This window comes from Suricata suricatta, chromosome 10 (assembly GCF_006229205.1).
Source record: "Suricata suricatta isolate VVHF042 chromosome 10, meerkat_22Aug2017_6uvM2_HiC, whole genome shotgun sequence".
In the NCBI taxonomy this organism is placed as follows: domain Eukaryota; kingdom Metazoa; phylum Chordata; class Mammalia; order Carnivora; family Herpestidae; genus Suricata; species Suricata suricatta.
In genome coordinates this window covers 136,028,040-136,044,650 of record NC_043709.1, presented here as the reverse complement: position 1 = coordinate 136,044,650, position 16,611 = coordinate 136,028,040, and positions in this window count along the sequence as shown.

Below are 16,611 nucleotides of genomic sequence, written 5' to 3'. Positions count from 1 at the left end.
AGTGAGAACGGCGCTGAGCGGTGGGGGGGACCTCGTTTCCCCGCTGCAGATTCCAAGACATGGCGGCTGCAAGCCACCTCGCGTCTCTGTGTGCAGAACACTCACAGGCCTGCACACGCGCTGCACACGCAGGGATAAGCTGACATGCGTACACACGTTTGCAGGTTAGAGTTTGGGGAGAAGATTCCGGGACCACTCACTGCACACGTGCGCTGCCGAGCGTCACACCGCAGGTGGCTGCCAGTGGCCGGCCGGCGTCCCGCTGACTTACTCCAGGGGCCAGCGTCTCCCAGGGCGCTGGGGGGGGAGCAGGCCCAGAGGGGCAAGCGCCAGCTGGCAAGTCCTCGGCCATGTCCTGTGGGCACCCCTCTGCTTGCCCACGTCCCCTCTTTATTGAGCATCAGCCGCAGAGGACGGAGCCCACCGCCCGCGTGGCATCTGCCAGGACAGTCCCTGTGGGGGCTGCCACCCCACCAGCCCCGGAGGGGAGTGTCAGGGAGAATACGGGGCTGTGAGGTCCCGCCTGGGGCGAGAAAGTGTGCGGACAGGGGACCAGGAAGTGTGTGGACAGGGGACCAGGAAGTGTGCGGACAGGGGACCAGGAAGTGTGCGGACAGGGGACCAGGAAGTGTGCGGACAGGGGACCAGGAAGTGTGCGGACAGGGGACCAGGAAGTGTGTGGACAGGGGACCAGGAAGTGTGTGGACAGGGGCGTGCAGTGTGGACTAGGTGGTCAGGAAGTATGTGGACAGGGGCCTGCGGTGTGGACTAGAGGACCAGGACGTGTGGGGACAGGGACACGCAGTGTAGACTAGGGGTCAGGAGCAATCTGCAGGCACCGTGAGACTTCCAGGCACTCTACGCGCTTCGCACCTTTATCTTATTCTCAAAGTGGTGAAGGCACAGTCTTGAGGGTCTACCCATGACGCATGGGGGCCTCGGGGACGTGCCACCAACGGTCACCTCGTCAAGACGTCAACAAGACAACTGAAGCCGTGTGGGAAAGGGGAAATCGTCTGCGGTCAACAGCAACTGTAGAGCGTCTACCGCCTTCAGCGAGTGAGCTGCGCGTGGTGCTCCGTGTAGACTGGCAAACGCCAGTCCCGGGTCTGCAGGGGCGGCCGCGGCACGAGCTCCCGGACTCAGACGGCGCCCTCCCTGGCGCCCTGGCCGGCTGTAGGCCGAACAGTGTGGGCGGCGTGGTTTTACCGAGTGCCTGTAACCGTGTCGAGCCTTCCAATGTTTCTACACAAACATGTGGGTCGTACGTGGAGTGTGTGTGTAAACACAGCGAGCTTCCGGGAACGCTCTGAAAAACCCAGCAGGATGCCAGCATTGCCAGACGATGTGTGACTTTAGTTGTTTTATTTTCAATGCTGTATGGACCCTCTGGGGGTCAAGGGTTCACGCCGCGACGTTTGCTGATTTTCCTGGCAATTCCTCTTTTCTGCCGCACGCGCTCCACCCCGTGAACCAGCTACGTGTGGCCTGTGGCTTCCGACCAGCGTAGCCGTGGAGCCCGGGGAAGAGAGACTCGCCTCGAACACAGCACCTCCAGCACGTCACGGAGTTAACGGGCACGTAGACAAAGTCGGTTCCAAGAGAAGTAAGATGAGGCAGCGTGTACATTTACACACACGCAGAAACGTGAGGTGACGCCTCACCTGACACGCGTGTGGATCTCCTCTCCATTAGTATGTGGCTCGAATTCAGAACTCGGTGCGGGAGAGCCGAGCCTCACAACACACTTAGGAGAGAATGGGGGGGGCGGGGAGCCAACGTGAGGGGCTTATCCCGCTTCTCGGCAGCGCAGGGGAGTCCAAGGGAGACCAGGCGCCCCCGGGGACGCTGCCGGCGCGGTGCTTTTCCTGCCCTCCTGTGCCCCTGCGCCGCTCCTGTCCCGCGGCCGGGTGAGCGGCGGCCTGCTGAGGGCCGGCTCCCGCCTTTATCACTGGGATCTAAATGTTAACTAAGTGCTTGTTAGCTTTCCACACTGCGGTGAGGGATTCATCAGCTCTTCCGAATCCGGGTTTGTGCTTTAAGAGTCTTTAAAGATGAATCAAAGTGACTCTTCTGCAAGTTTTGGATTAGACATCAGTGTCTCTCTGGATATCATCCAAGTGTAAAATGTAGCACAAATTGCCCTTAAAAATTAATAATTCACAAAATCTATGGCTAAGCCCAGTCTGGCTTGAGAAGATAAGTAAAATAAATACTGTAAAGGCAATTTTTAATAATCTGTGGCATGGAATGTAAGCACAAGAGAAAGCATTTAGCAATTAGGCAGCAGCACTGGGCGCGCGATTAAATGTGAGTGATGCCCCTGAAAGCCCCGCACCTTGCTTGCTTGCAGAAAGGATCACTTGAAGTTCTAATCTAGCACACAACACAGCACGTGCCATTTGTTCCACGAGCTCCCGTCTTGAGATGTTCATGTCGGAGCCGCTACTTTTATGAGTATTTCTGCATTGACAACTACGCGAAGACCGGCGAGAAGTGGCAGACGGCTGTTTGATGAGGGGCTGTCAGACCAGTGCAGCCACGGAAAACAATATAATCAGATCCGTCACTAGGCTGGTAACCAGCGGTTGGGCATATTTATCTAATTATTGAGACGGCGCGCTTACATCTGAGGGGCTTTTAGTATAAGAGGTTTATAAGATTGGGAGTTAAGGCTGATCTCCCGACTCTGTCTTCCAGAGGGAAGCTGGCCTCTGGGCCAGGGCTTTTCACGGGGAAGCATAAACCCTGATGGAGGGCGGCAGGCCCTCAGCTTCCAGGAAGAGGCATCAACATAAAAGGCCGAGGAAATGGAGCAGCCTGACTGGGAAGTAGACAGAAAGAGTGCGCGAGCGAGCAAGCACGCACCTGCTCACACGCGAGGGGCTGCCTGCTGCAGGAGCACCGCTCTGAACCCAGGGCAGGGGTCTGGAAGGAGAGACAAGAGGGGAGAGGGTACTTCTGGAGGAGCACAGGGGCTGACAGCGGCCGAGCACCGAGGACAAATCAGAAGGCAGTCCTGAACAACCAGCGTTCGTCTTCCTCTCTGTGCCGCCCTCGAAGCCGAGTGTTGCAGGAGTTTGCTCTGTGCACGTGCCCAGAGCTAGTGTGTCTGTGAGAAGGGATGGGGGGGTGTGGTCATCCCCCCCCCCCCCCAGGCCCCAGGAGCCTCTGTCCACCTGTGCGGCTGGCCATCAGGGGTGGCAGTGGCAGCTGCTGGCCTATAGAGGGAGCTCCGGGCTCCCAGGGCCTCCACCTCGGGGCAGTGTGGGTAAGAGTCAAGGTGGATGGTGGTGGCTCAGGGCAGGGGGGGTGGGGTGCTGGGTGCTGTGGACACGTCCTTGCACCTGCGGTGATTTACTCCACACAAAAGGAACCTTCCACATTCGGGTGGGAACCAAAACTTTTGTTAAGGACTGAATGTGTCCTCCCCAAATGCCTATGTTGAAACTGAACCCCAGGGTGATGGTGTGAAGAGGTGGGGCCTCTGGGAGGGGAGGAGATCATGAGGGTGGCCCCCCATGATGGGGGCCCCTGGAGGGCCCCTCGCCCCTCCCCCCATGTGAGGACACAGCGAGAAGATGCTGTCCCTGAACTAGGAAGCCTCTGCCAGCACCTGGACCTTGGGCTTCTCTGCGTCCAAAGCCCTGGGGGAACATCCCTGTTATCTGAGACGCCCTCTGTCACAGCAGCCGCAGGGGCCTGAGCAAGTGCAAGTGCAAGTCCGGCTGCCCGTGTGCTCCGTGCCCTTCCCCTCCCGTTCAGATCCGCAAGCCTGTGGTCTGCAGGCTCGTTGGGGTCTGGAGATCTACACTCTGGCTGTGCGCAACACAGACACAATCCTGAGTGCCCAGCTGCTAGCTTCAGGGTCGCCTCCTTGTGACGGCAGAGAAGCCAACGGGTGACAACTGGCCGATGTCCGAACGCCTTGGGAGTGGCGGGAGGTCATGGAAGGATTTGAACTCAGTCTTCTTTAAGATCTCTTTTATTATAGAACTTTATTCTCTTGCTGAGCACGTAATATTTACTGACACCCCCTACGGCCAGACGCTGTTCCAGGCCCTGGGGTTACAGCAGTGGGCCCTCGTGAACGCCCGTGCCCGGGCTTGAACCGGGTCAGGTGTGAGGATGCGCGGGGCTCAGCCAGGGCAGCACGGCAGGGGCCGAGTTTGGGTAAGGGAGGCGTGGCCCGGGTGCAGCATCCCTGCAGTCAGACCCACCCACCGTCACCTGCCAGGACAGGGACACAGGGATGGGAAGGGGGTTGTTACAAACTGTCATCCTGGGGCTGAGTGAGTGCTCACGAGAGGGGAGGAGCCACGGCCAACTCTTCCACGGCCCGTGAGCCCCTAACGGGCCCCTAATGCTTTGGGGGCAGGCGCTCCAGCCTGGGGGCAGGAGCAGAACTGCGGGGGGAGGGGAGTGCACCTGGCCTGTGTGTGGCCGTGGGGGGGTGGGGGGTGGGCAGCAGCGACCCACATGTGCTAATTACACTGACAAACAGGCGAATATCTTCCGAGCAGGGCTCATGCCACCCCCCACCCCCGTCACGAGTCAGTGGTCTGGGAGCCCCGACGCCTGCAAGCCACTAATGCATGGATCTCTCCAAAGAGCCGACATGATTTCCCAGCTCCCTGGTGAAAGCTGGCCAGGGGACTCCCGAGCACTGCCGTCACATCACCACTGCTCTATTCACGTGAACCCAGGGAACTACGCAGAGCGGAAGGGCCCACTGGGCTTGCACGAGGCGTTATACCCAAGTTTCCAATATGGCCCCCAAAAACCAGAGACCACCAGGGAGACCGAGTCACGCCTGCAAAAGCAAAGGGCGGTTTCATTACGGGCTTATACGCTCGGGCTCACAGACTTCACCAACACAGTGGATCCACGGGGAGAGCCCCGAACACAGCAGGGCAGGGCTTTTATGAGTTTGGGAAGGGGAGTTACAGGAAATGGTGACACAGGTATATTGACAGCAAGTTTAACCATTCATTGATACTTTTGGTGGGAGCCAATCTCAACACTTAGAGTGTTAACCAATCACAGAGTGGGCCCAGGACCCTCACGTAGGGCGTGACTAGCCGTAGCCTCCATCTCTAGGCCCGCCCTTAGAAATGTTAAAGGTGTCAGCTGGCCTTTCCTGATTGGGCGGTACAAGGGTGGCCCCTCCTGCGTTGGGCGACGTGTGCCCTTCTCTTGTCTGAGAAGCTGACACGTAGGCCTCCAAGGTCAGAGTCAGTTTGATTCAGACCTGTGTCCTTCCAGCGGGAGGCACTCAGATTTAGGAGGCATCGATATGCCTTCTCGGGCCAGACACCAAACTCCGCCCGCTGTTTGCTCCCTCTCCCCAGTCCCAGACGAGGCCCGCTGCTGCAGGGCAGGGGTGACATCTCCTTTCTGGCATGACAGCTGACAGGCCATGTCACTGAAAGTCCTACGAGGTGGGCGGGGTAAGCACGGTCCCCGTTTGACAGAGCCTTAGAGAGGTGCTCTCTCTCCCACGGCGTGGGCCTCCCACCGCGAGGAGGCCTCCCAGCTCTGCCCTCGCGCGGGCCCCGACTCCCGCACGGCCCCCCCGCGGCGCGCAGGTCCAGGCGCCCAGCTTCGTGCCAGTGGTCACATCGTGGACCCTCCCCTCCTGGAATTACTGCTGTCCTGAATCCCCCACTCATCCCCGAAAACTGGTTCGACTCCTGTATCCCCTCCGAGGACTCTCCTCCCGTGAGTCCTGGACACTTCTCCATCCCCGTCACTCCTGAAACAGTCACGGTCAGGCTTCAGGCCGGCCTCACGGACATCTTGCCCCGGAAGGCATTCACCACGTGTGTTCATAGTATGCAAGGTGAGGCTAAGCTTCTTGAGGGAGGCGGGACTATTTTTGACTTATCTTTACGTTTTCCCTAGTATGGGGGGTGGGGTTTTCCAATAGCAGGTCCTCAAAGACTTTGTTGACTGATCTTAACTGAGAAACGTAGGAGAATATTAAAATTTTTCACGTGACTTGGGGAGTTAGAGGGGTCCGGGGCTACCTAGCTCCTACCTCCTAGTCTAGTGGACACTGTTTGCCCGTTGGCGGCAAGAAGAAACGCTCAGCGATCCCCGTGGGAGCCCGTGAGCACCGCGGTTGGGGGCCTCACAGAGGCAGAGTCCTCTGGGCCTCTTCCTGCTGTTTCGGACTCGCGACAAAGCCCCATCTTCAGGCGGTGTGTTCACAAACGGCTGTCAGACGCCGCTGCGGAGTCCTGCTGGAGGGGGTCTGGTTTTCCTGGATTAAACCCTAGGAAAGTTTCAGACACGGCAATGAAGCCAGCTTCTCAATGTGTCCACTTGGTGCGCATGTAAAGTCAGAGCTTTGTATTTCATGATTGTGCATTGGGAGATCAGAAAGAGAGAGAGAGATAAAAAACAAAAGCACAGATGGGGCATGGACAGTTCCTCATTGCTCGTTCCATATGACAGAGCTCAACACATCTGGTCCGCTACGAAAAGCATCTTTGCACTAATTTGTTTGTCAGTATCCACTGAGGGGCCGATCTGTCATCCTGTCGGATTTTGGTTGTCCCGAGACGTCTGGAGACAAGGCTAGCCACAAATTGGAACTGCGGCCCCCCGGGAGCGAGCGCGCAAACCACCAGCTGCTCTAAGGAACATCAAGTGTGATATTTTTAAAGCTGAAATTTTAACCTCACCTCTCCAAAGGCATTTAGCAGCTGCCTGAGGAAAGCTAATCACTGTAACAGCAGAATGAGTCCGTTTGTCCCCATGTTCGTGTGCGTGAGTCCGTTCAACCCTTACTGCCGGCTGGAAAAACAATGGAATGAGGCAGGCTCCAAGGAGAATGGGGCCTCTGTCTTGCTCCTTGGGATCTTAAGGCTTTCTGGCCAAAGGAAACCTGACACCCCATGATCTGTCTTGGTTTGCAGAAGCAGGAATTGAGGTTTCAGTGTGTGGCTTTGATTTCACGGCGGTGTCATCTGGTCATGCCCCCCCGCCTTCATCTTCACGGTACCTCACTCACCCGTTTCTCAGGACGCATCATGCTGCATGGCATTCATTTGTTTAAATTTCTGTCTCCCTGAATGAACTTTAATCTTCCCAGAGCACAGAGACTATGCTTTATCCTAGAACACAATAGATGTTCAGTTAATGTTATTTGATCGAATTAATTTAAATGTGTATCTTCGGAGCAACATACGAAATGTGCTAATCTGTCTTACCGAACGTGCTGCCATTCGCTGTTCTAAAGATTTCTTTATAGATTCCAGTCCACTGACTCCTTTCTAAGGTCTCTGGGGACCATGCTACGCTCGTTCTCCTCTGTGTCTTGTAGAGAATGACCAGGGTCTAGGAGAAGACAGCCTTCCTCTGCGAGTCTTCTGAGGTCTCATGGGTTGCCAGCCAATGAAAACCAGATTTGCTCTTGACTTGCTGACCCTTCACCTTCGCCTTTCTCTTACTTCCCCACTTGCCAGCAGGTCAGTTTATCACTGAATCACGTGGCCAAGTCGGGTGTACTTCCGTCTCCGGGGACAATCACGGGCATGTGGCGGAACAGGCGAGCACATACCTGCCCGAGCCGCCGTCTTCCAGCGGCCGCCGCATCGTCAGAGAGAGCTGTGCTGGGGGTGGGGGGGCGCGAGGAGGGCCAGGAGCGAGGGGCAGAGCGGGCGCAGGTGCATCCCCAGAGCACGTGACCCGGGAATCCTGAAGCTGCTGCGTCGCGCCCTGCTGCTGAGGCAGGTCCTCTCGCGCTGTGCTGGCTTCTCGGGGGGCTGGACCCAGGTTTTGTACTTGGTCTGAAGTGACACAACAAAACCCATCCGGAAAACGGGAATCAAGGTGGGAAGGGCGAGCCGTGGTGGAAAACACGGCGGTGCTCTGGCCTCCGGGGTCCGCGGAGGAGGCCATGCCGCGCAGCAGACCCACTGCTGCCCTCGATGGCGCGCCTCACGGGTGCAGGCGTCACGGAGCGCGGGCCGCATGGTCCTTCAGGACGGACGGTGCTGTCATCTCAAACGAAGGCGGTATCTCACGGTAGACGAACAAACCAGGGAAAACCTGCCATCCTTGGGGGCATCAGCCTGGTAATCCTTTCCTTTTCCTTTTCCGTGTTGTTTTCCTTTGCCATAAAAACCTGTCCTCCACGACGATTCAGAGATAAAATTGGTAGGCACACACATTCATTTCTATGGGTGAGGATGAAGGTCAAGGTCCTTTTATGTCCCGCTAATTTTTCTTGCCCCCCCCCCCCCCGTAGGGCGGAAGGAGCAGAGCCCAGCTCTGACCTACACCCGGGGGGAGGGAAGCTCCTGTGTGGGGTCCACGGAGCTCAGGGGCAGGTCTGCGGCGAAGGGCGCTGGGGCGGGGCCGGGGTACAGCTGGGTTGGTCGCGGCCGACTATCACTGTGCCCACAGAGCGGCCATTTGTCCCCTTTACACCCTGATTCTGCCATCAGACCAGAGCAGGTTCTTAGGTAGGTGACTTTGTGTCAGACAAAATACAGATGTGGCCAGCAAGCAAGGCGCTAAAGAAAGATCCAGAACTCTGATCGGTCCTCCAGTGACTTCTGTCCTCAAACCCTGGCTGTCTCAAGAGAGGCCCATGCTGGTGGCTCCACGTCTGGTCCCTAGGCTCTACTTGTGGCCAGTCACTCACTCCTAGGCTCTGGGATCTCTGAGCACATGGGGACATCCACACACGGGATAATAGTAAGAGTTCCCAGTGACTGAACAAATCCTCTCAACAACCCTGGGGGGAAGGTATTATTATTCCCACTTCACAGATGAGAAAACCGATACCCAGAGAGTCATTTGTTAAGTACAACTCAGCTAATAAATGATCAATTGGGAGAAAAAAAACCAGGTCACTTGAACCCAAAGTCTGTTCTTTTCTGCTCTGCCTCACTCTGGCAGAGCAGGTTTTCTAAATCCTCACTGGTGATCTCTCCTAGGAAGGAAGTCTGTCCTTCTGTCCAGAGCTCACGATTTCTTGTTCTTGAATGAATTAAAAAAATAAAATAAAACCATGATCCAACAATATGTTGTTTTCATGAAACTCACTTAAATTACAATGACGTAGGTAGAGTCAGAGTAGAGGTTAGGAGAAGATACACCATGTGACTCTGAATGGCCCTTGAAGGTCAGAGAAAGTAGACCTTATTGCAAAGAAAATTTCTAAAGAGGAAAATACCTAATGATGACAGGCTTAATCTTCTGGGAAGACAGAACTATCCTGTGTGTGCACTTCAAATAGCAAAGCATCAGAATACATGTAGCAAAAAGCTGATAGACCTGAGATAAGAAATACACAAATACTGCATGCTATTTGGAGACTTCACACCGCACTCCCAGCAACAAATGGGACCCCCCAACTCAGGGCCACCAAGGCCCAAGGGGAGCAGAAGCACACCATTTCCCAGCAGGGGCTAAGCAACATTTGCAGAGCATCTCATGCAGCAGCACAGAACTCGCACACTTTCCAAGATGGAACAGTCACCATGCAGACCACACACTGGGCCATAAAACAAATCTCAACAGATCACAAAGCATCAAGATCAGATCAGGTGTATTTTCTGACCATAGTGAAATTAAACCAAAAATCAGTAACATACATCAATAACAACAGGAATGTCCCCAGATACTTGGAAATTAAATAGCACGCTTCTCAGCAATCAAGCATCAAAGAAATCATCTCAAAGGAAATGAAAATGCATAGGGTGCAGCCAAAGCTGTGTGAACAGGGAACTTTATAGCCCTAAACGCTTACATTAGAAATGACGAAGGTTCTCAAACCAATACTTAGGTTCCTATCCTAAGATACTAGAAAAGGAAGAGAAAAGTCAAATCAAAGCATGTAGAAGGAAAGAAATAAGAGAGAGAAGAGAAATCAATGCAATTAAAAACAGGAAAATAGAGACAATAGGTGAAATAAAGCTGGTTCTTCAAAAAAATATCCATAAAACTGATAAACATCTTGCTAGACTGAGAAAGAGAGGAAGAGGTCACTGATCCCAGAAATGATCCCAGGAGCATGGTGACAGATCTGTAGCCCAGAAAACGGGAGTAGTGGCATACTACGAACTTAATGTTCACAAGGCCAGCAAGTTGGAAACAATGGTTTCTAGAAAACTACAAGGCATAGAAACTCAGCCAAAGTGGAGTAGCTAAACCTGTGGTCCAACCAGTGAAAGAAGTCAGCTGGTGCTCAGCACCGCAGACCCTCAGGCACACGAACGGGGAGCCCTTCCCCTTCCTGCCACACGGCATTTATCGTGTTCACGACAGTTTGTTGATGTCATCATTTTGTTGAGGTTTCTTCCTCAAAACCCTGTAAATCCCACAGTTTACGATGTGTCCCCAGCATGACGCCTGATAGCTCATGGGAAACGCACTGCTACAGAAGGAGTGAATAAACAAACTCATGGACACCTTTGGATGATAGAAACAGACTGTTAGTGTTGCTTATTTAAATTATGACATCTTCGTAATCTGCTCTAGGATGTCAAAGTTGCTTCTGTTCAGCTTAGAAATGTCTTTGTCATGACAAGTGTGAGCTGATGGGAGCAGTCACCCTGCGTAGTGAGAGCAGAACGAAAGAGAGGTAAGAGCAAAGCACACGCCCCTGGTTTTACCAAATACCAGGTTTGTTCCCCTTCCTATGAAGTCTTAGCTAATTACTGTGATATTTACATTTATACTTTTGCTAAGAATGTTTTTTCATTAGTGTTTTTAACCTAGGACGCTCACTGGCTTTACCAAACGGAAAGTCCCAAGTCATGTGGTTCCAGATCTCTTTAATGAAGGTTGACAGTGTTATTTATTTTCTTTGTTTGGTAACATAATCTTGTTGTCCGGTTCATGGTATAGGTCTAATAGATATTTATTCAAAGAATGAATGAAGGGGTCCTAAGGGTTCCATTTTCTCTTTTGTCCCACTTTGTTACTGGTGGCTGTCCTTACTGAGTCAGTCACGCCGGGGAGGCAGGCTGGAGCTGACTGTGTGGACGCCCCATGGCGAGGACGGGTCTGCATGCCCGTGTCCCGTGCCTGAACCCCGGCAGCAGCAGGGTCTCCGTGAAAACTTCTGGAATGGACGAATGAATGAATGGGTGAGCAGTTCATCTAAAAGGGGGTCCTAGGTAGAGACTGAACCTGTCCCACAGACATACTTAAAGAGAAAAAACAAAGAAACGAACAGACAAGCCAAAACAAAAAAACAAAAAGAAAACAAAACCCAACCAACCAAAGTCCCAAAAGCCCAAACCCCCAAATTCCTCTGCTTTCTAACTCAGCCCAACTTTAAAAAATGTCTTATTTTCCATCGAGTCCATAAATAATTCAGGTTGGCATTTCGACTCCGAGGTAAGCTCTGAGAATGGCACTTATCATAATCAAAGCGGGAATAAAATTAAGAGGAGACAATAAAAGGAACTGTTCAAAAGAAAAGCCAGACATGAGGTGAACCGGGGTCGCGGCTCCCTCTGATTCGTCGCCATTTGTGTTCCGTGGAAGCTGACCCCACGTGTCCCCCAGGAGGTTTTGCAGAGGGAGGAACTCAGGGCCTAAACGTCCCCGTTACAGGGAATGACCGTCTGGTCTGTGACTGACTGAGGCGATCTGCGAGGAGGAAGAGGAGGGGTGTGCCCGGGGCACAGGGCAGGGGCACAGCTCACACACCGCATGCAGGTCTCGGCGGCTCCTGGGACAGCCGCGCGGAGGAGACGTGCGCTCCTGTCTCACGGACGTGGAAGGCCGAGACGCGGGGTCATGTGAGGGGGCACCAGGTGGGGGCGGGGGGCGGCCCTGACCAGGGGCATCCTGCTCCGCACCGCGGGGCCTCTTCCCAAAGCACGTCCTGCCACCAGCGGCAGCGCCCGTGCGGCCCCACGGCGTGGACGGGGACGGCTCCAGAAGGGGAACCGAGTTTGAAGGACCACACGGAGGGTCACGGCCACTCCCTGGGCGTGCGCACGACGTCTGGGCGTCTGAATGATCACGGAGGACTTTACACTCTGCGAACACAGGTCTGAAGTGCATCTGGAAACCTGAACAGGCCTTCCCTTCAGACGGAGCCGCGGCCTACCCGACGCCAGCGTGGCTGCCGCGCGGTTAACGAGGGTCTTGACGGAAATGCGACCCCACAGCCACGTGACAAGGCCGCGCGCACCAGACAGGGAGGACCACGTGGCCCTGACTACGTGCCCACCAGCAGTTCTGTGCTCAGGAAGAAAACATGAGTATTACTAAGAGGTCAGGGAGCGTGTGTTTCGGATGACGCCATCAAACGCAGAGTAAGGTGAAAACAGGAGGGATTCAAGGTGACACGGAAGCAGGTGAGGTCAGCAGAGACGGTACCAGAAATTCCCGTGGGAACATAATTAGCAAGGTTTCCACTTGTTGCTGTTTCTATCTGTTTACCTGCAGAACCGCGAGGGCTCACCAAGAGCTCGCTCTGCGCCAGGCCCCCTCCCGCTGGCAATTCAGAGCGGAGCCCGACGCTCCGCCCGCCTGGGCGCTGCCGTCGGGACCAGCTCTGCACACGCCTGGAGCTCTTCTGAGGCCTGAGAGCACAGAGCGGGGCCGCGTCGCCCACCCCGGCGGGTGCCTCCACGGGGAGGTGTCCCTGGGCCACGGCGCCCCGGGCAGGACGGACAGCACACGCAGGGCGGACGCTCTGGGGGGTGGCACTGTCTGGGCAGGTGGCCGGCGAGCACCGCCGTCTGCTTGTGGCCTTTGTGCACAACTCACTGGAGGAGGCTTCTGAACCTTTAAACCTCTCAGGCTAGTTCCCGGGGAGAAAGCCAGTGAAGGGTGGCATGATCCCTCCTCCACGAAAAGTAGGGCCGTTGAACTATGGAGACGCTCCTTCGGCTCCCGGGCCATACCCTGGGCTGCCGGAGCTGGGTGCCCTGCGCCCCACGCTTCGCCTTGTTTCTCGTGACCCGAGCTGCTGCGCGCCCGGCGCTCCGAGGGCCGGGCGTCCCGAGGGCGCACAGCTTGGGCACGGCCAGGTCTCGGGCGCCGGCGCCTGTCACCTGGGGACCCTCCTGCCTACCAGGTCCCGACCTGAGCAGGACGGGCAGCTGCACCACGAGGTCAGGCTTTAGAGAAGCGTCTAGTCTACACGTCGCTCATCACAGGGAACTCAGTAGAATGAGTAGTGATGTTCTAGAAAGAAAACGCTTCCGAAGGAAGGGGAAAGAATAGTTTTGATCAGGAAAGCACTGCGCTGTGTTGCTAACGACCAGACCACCTCTCCCCGGGATAATGTTGGTCTTATTAACCAAACAAATGTTGGCTGAGAATGAAATGGTACACAAACCGGAGAAGTGAGGAGGACAGTTTAGGTTCAGACCCCAGTAAATCACCTTCAGTAATGACTTCATGCTTACTCGTAATAGAAACAGCCCTGAGAGGCCCCCGCTGTGTGCTGCGTGCACGCCCGGGCGTGTCAGCTGCTCCTGAGAACCCATTTACATTTGTCAACTGTCTGCTCATTTTCTAGAATTCTGCAGTATAGACTCATCATGAAAGAAACCTGTAATTTCCTAACAGCTATTTTTTAAAACCCCTTTTGTAATTAGCCCAGATCACTTTTTGTTTTAAAGGAACTCTTTACTGATTTTTAGCGATCACATTTATTGCTTGTGCTCAAAAGCTGGTAATGTCTGTGGCTTAAAAGTCAGTGACGCCTGGGCTTTCATTCAAAAGCGACGTTGATGTTATTACAAAACATACCGTGTGGCAATGTTCGGACCGAAACGGGGCCATTCTTCATATAATACTTTGTAGTAATGTAAACACCTTTATAATAATAAAAAAGCATTTACGTTGTGAACACTTGACTTTTGTTTTCTAAAAATCTCCACCTTCCAAAGCTTTTAGGGAATAGAACATTAAAATATGTTAATGCATCTGAATTTCCCTTGGGGAGAAGCTACCTTAACCGCCATTTCAAGTTTTACATTTTTGCTCTAAATGAATGATTTCATTTAAATAAAAAGGTCTTATTTTCTATGATGAAAATTCATCTGCTTCATGTAACTCGGAAGCATCTTGATTTATTATTGACTCTATTCTCTCTCAAGGAGAATATTCTTCTAAAGACATTATGCAGGACCCCTTATATTTCTTACTCCTTGGCACTTTCTATTAATCTCACCGTGTCTGTGTTCATGCTATTTGGATAAGAAATTAGAAATAGACGGTAGTTACAGATTTGGATAAATACTCCTGCAAGGACTAACCCCTTCTGCTCGCCCGGAAGAGCGGTCACACACAGACGGTCCCTGGCTGCTCGCTGTGTTAGGGACTCTTTGAGGGCTAAGAGGCCTTTTCCCTGGAGAGAGGAAACGCAGTGGCGTCTCAAGCCTCTAGGAAAAGTACATAAAGTTTGTGAAAACAGATTTCAGAAACTGTTTCTGTAAGAGACGTAGAGGACTTGAACTTGCCTGGGTATATGCTCCCTACATGTGTAGTCCCTCGTAAGTTACAGGTGTGCCTAGTTGTCCTTTATGTGCACGTGTGGTCCGCATCTAGCCGGCTGCAGACACGCAGACTTGCCGGGCACACGGCCGATGCATTCGAATCCATTCTCCAGCAAGGACCGTGACACGCACGCGCAGCCACACAAGTTAAACAGTGGTCTCCGGGCAGCACCGTGAGCCCGCCGCCGGGATACCGTAAAAGATGCTGACCCCCAGGATCTGCTGAAATGCATTTCTGGCCCCAAGATGGGGCTGCTCCTGCCCCGGGGCCACGTCCGCAAGCAGGACCCGGGACGACCTCCGGGTCCCTGGACGCGCCCTGGCTGACCAGAGCCGCACACATTGCAGGCAGTAACCCTCCTGGGTCCGCTCACCGACGGGGCTGACCAGGGGCTCGCCTCCCTCCCTTGTTCGCTGTCCCGCGGCCGCTGGCCCCGCCCGTCGGCGTGCAGTGCGTCTCTGCGCTCCGGCCACACACAGACTGTTTCCACACTTTTTAACAGCTCGGGGCAGCCATCCACTATTCGATCCCTCTGATCCCTGCTGCACATTTATTTGACCAAGAAGCTTGGAATTTGCAACCACTGATGGAGGCAATAGACCGAGTGTCCGGGGGGAACCCGGCCACTTAGCTGAGCGGCTGAGGGCTGGTCATTCAGGCCTCACAGTTTTAGTCCCATTTCCTCTGTGGCTGACATCCGGTCTCAGACCTCCGGGACTCTGAAACCTCTTCCCCAACACTGGGCTCACGTCCATCACTCTCCCCTTCTCTTCGCTCTTTTTTGGTGGCCATCTTTAAAACATGTAGCACCTGAGGTCAGAGACGGCTCTTTGGAGCCCGTCAGCCCCCCACGTCCCCAAATTGTAGCAGTTTCAATGTCATGATGATGAATGACTGTAGCCATGGATTTTACTTCCAATTTTAAGTTTCAGTTTCCCACTGCCTCATTTATTTGCAGCCCACCTCGGGGGCTGCTCCGTCCTGGAGGCCTGAGTCACGGCTCGCGTGTGATGCAAATCAATCAGGATCAGGCAACAGGGTCCAGGGCGAACTGCAGACCGCATGCTGACTGCAGAATACAATCTGAAGGATTTTCTAGTGCTCAGTGGAAGAGACACAAGGGACACCAGGGGGTGGGACCCTGCTCTACACGGAGAAGGGGGACCTGCAGGAGACCCTGAGCTGCAAAGGGCAGGTGGGCGTCACACGGTTTCCTGAGCCTCAGCTCAGCCCGCGGAAGCTCCGCAGGGACGTTCTGCCATTATACTCTCTACTTGGGCCCAAGGGCCACCAGCTCCTCTGCCCACCTGATGGCCCCGGCTGAATCAGGCCCCTGAGGACGGGGTCAGGTAGAGCAGACGCAAGCTGTGGACGGTGTGCTGCGGGCCTACTTTCATTTGCTGGGGGGAGGGGACAGCAGGACAAGAAATATTTCGAGAAAATCTTTTTCCTCCAACAAGCTAAACTGTCTGAAAAAATGCATTTTGGGAAATCAATATTCCTGTCTTCTGTTTTCATTATTTTTCTTCATATGCTCTCCTTTTAACATTCACTTTCTGGCATCTCAAAGAAAGAAGCATGTGTGTGATTAATCTTTCAAAACAGAGAGGTAACTCCTCCAACAAAAGGTGTTGCGGAAAATGCAGGGTTTTCCTCCAGGAGTTGTGAGGACAGTTCTTGTGGTGGCGACAGTGACTAGCAGTATTCTTCCGAGCCCATTCCCGGGTTACTCCACCGACTCTCACTCTAGTCCTTCCTGTCGGGCCCGGGTGACTCCACTGGCACAAAGCCACCGGGACCGAAAGCCAATCATTTCTACTTATTTCTATGGAAGTTTAAGTCGTGCTTCCCCTCCCTGTGACAGTCTCTCAATGGTGCAAAAATCAAAAGAGATTCTAATGTGTCGGACCATCGGCGCCTCCAATACTAAGGAATTTATACAGATGGTCTCTTTAATTTTTGAGTTTGACACAATAACAGCATTTTACTCTGTGCGTCTTACACAGGAGTTGAGGCCAGAGTAATTAAGTAACTTGTGCTGATTCTGCGGTTTCTTTTTACATGATGGAAACAACAAGGAAGGTCTGTTGGGTCTTGTATTGCAAGTTAACGCTGCTTGTTCTA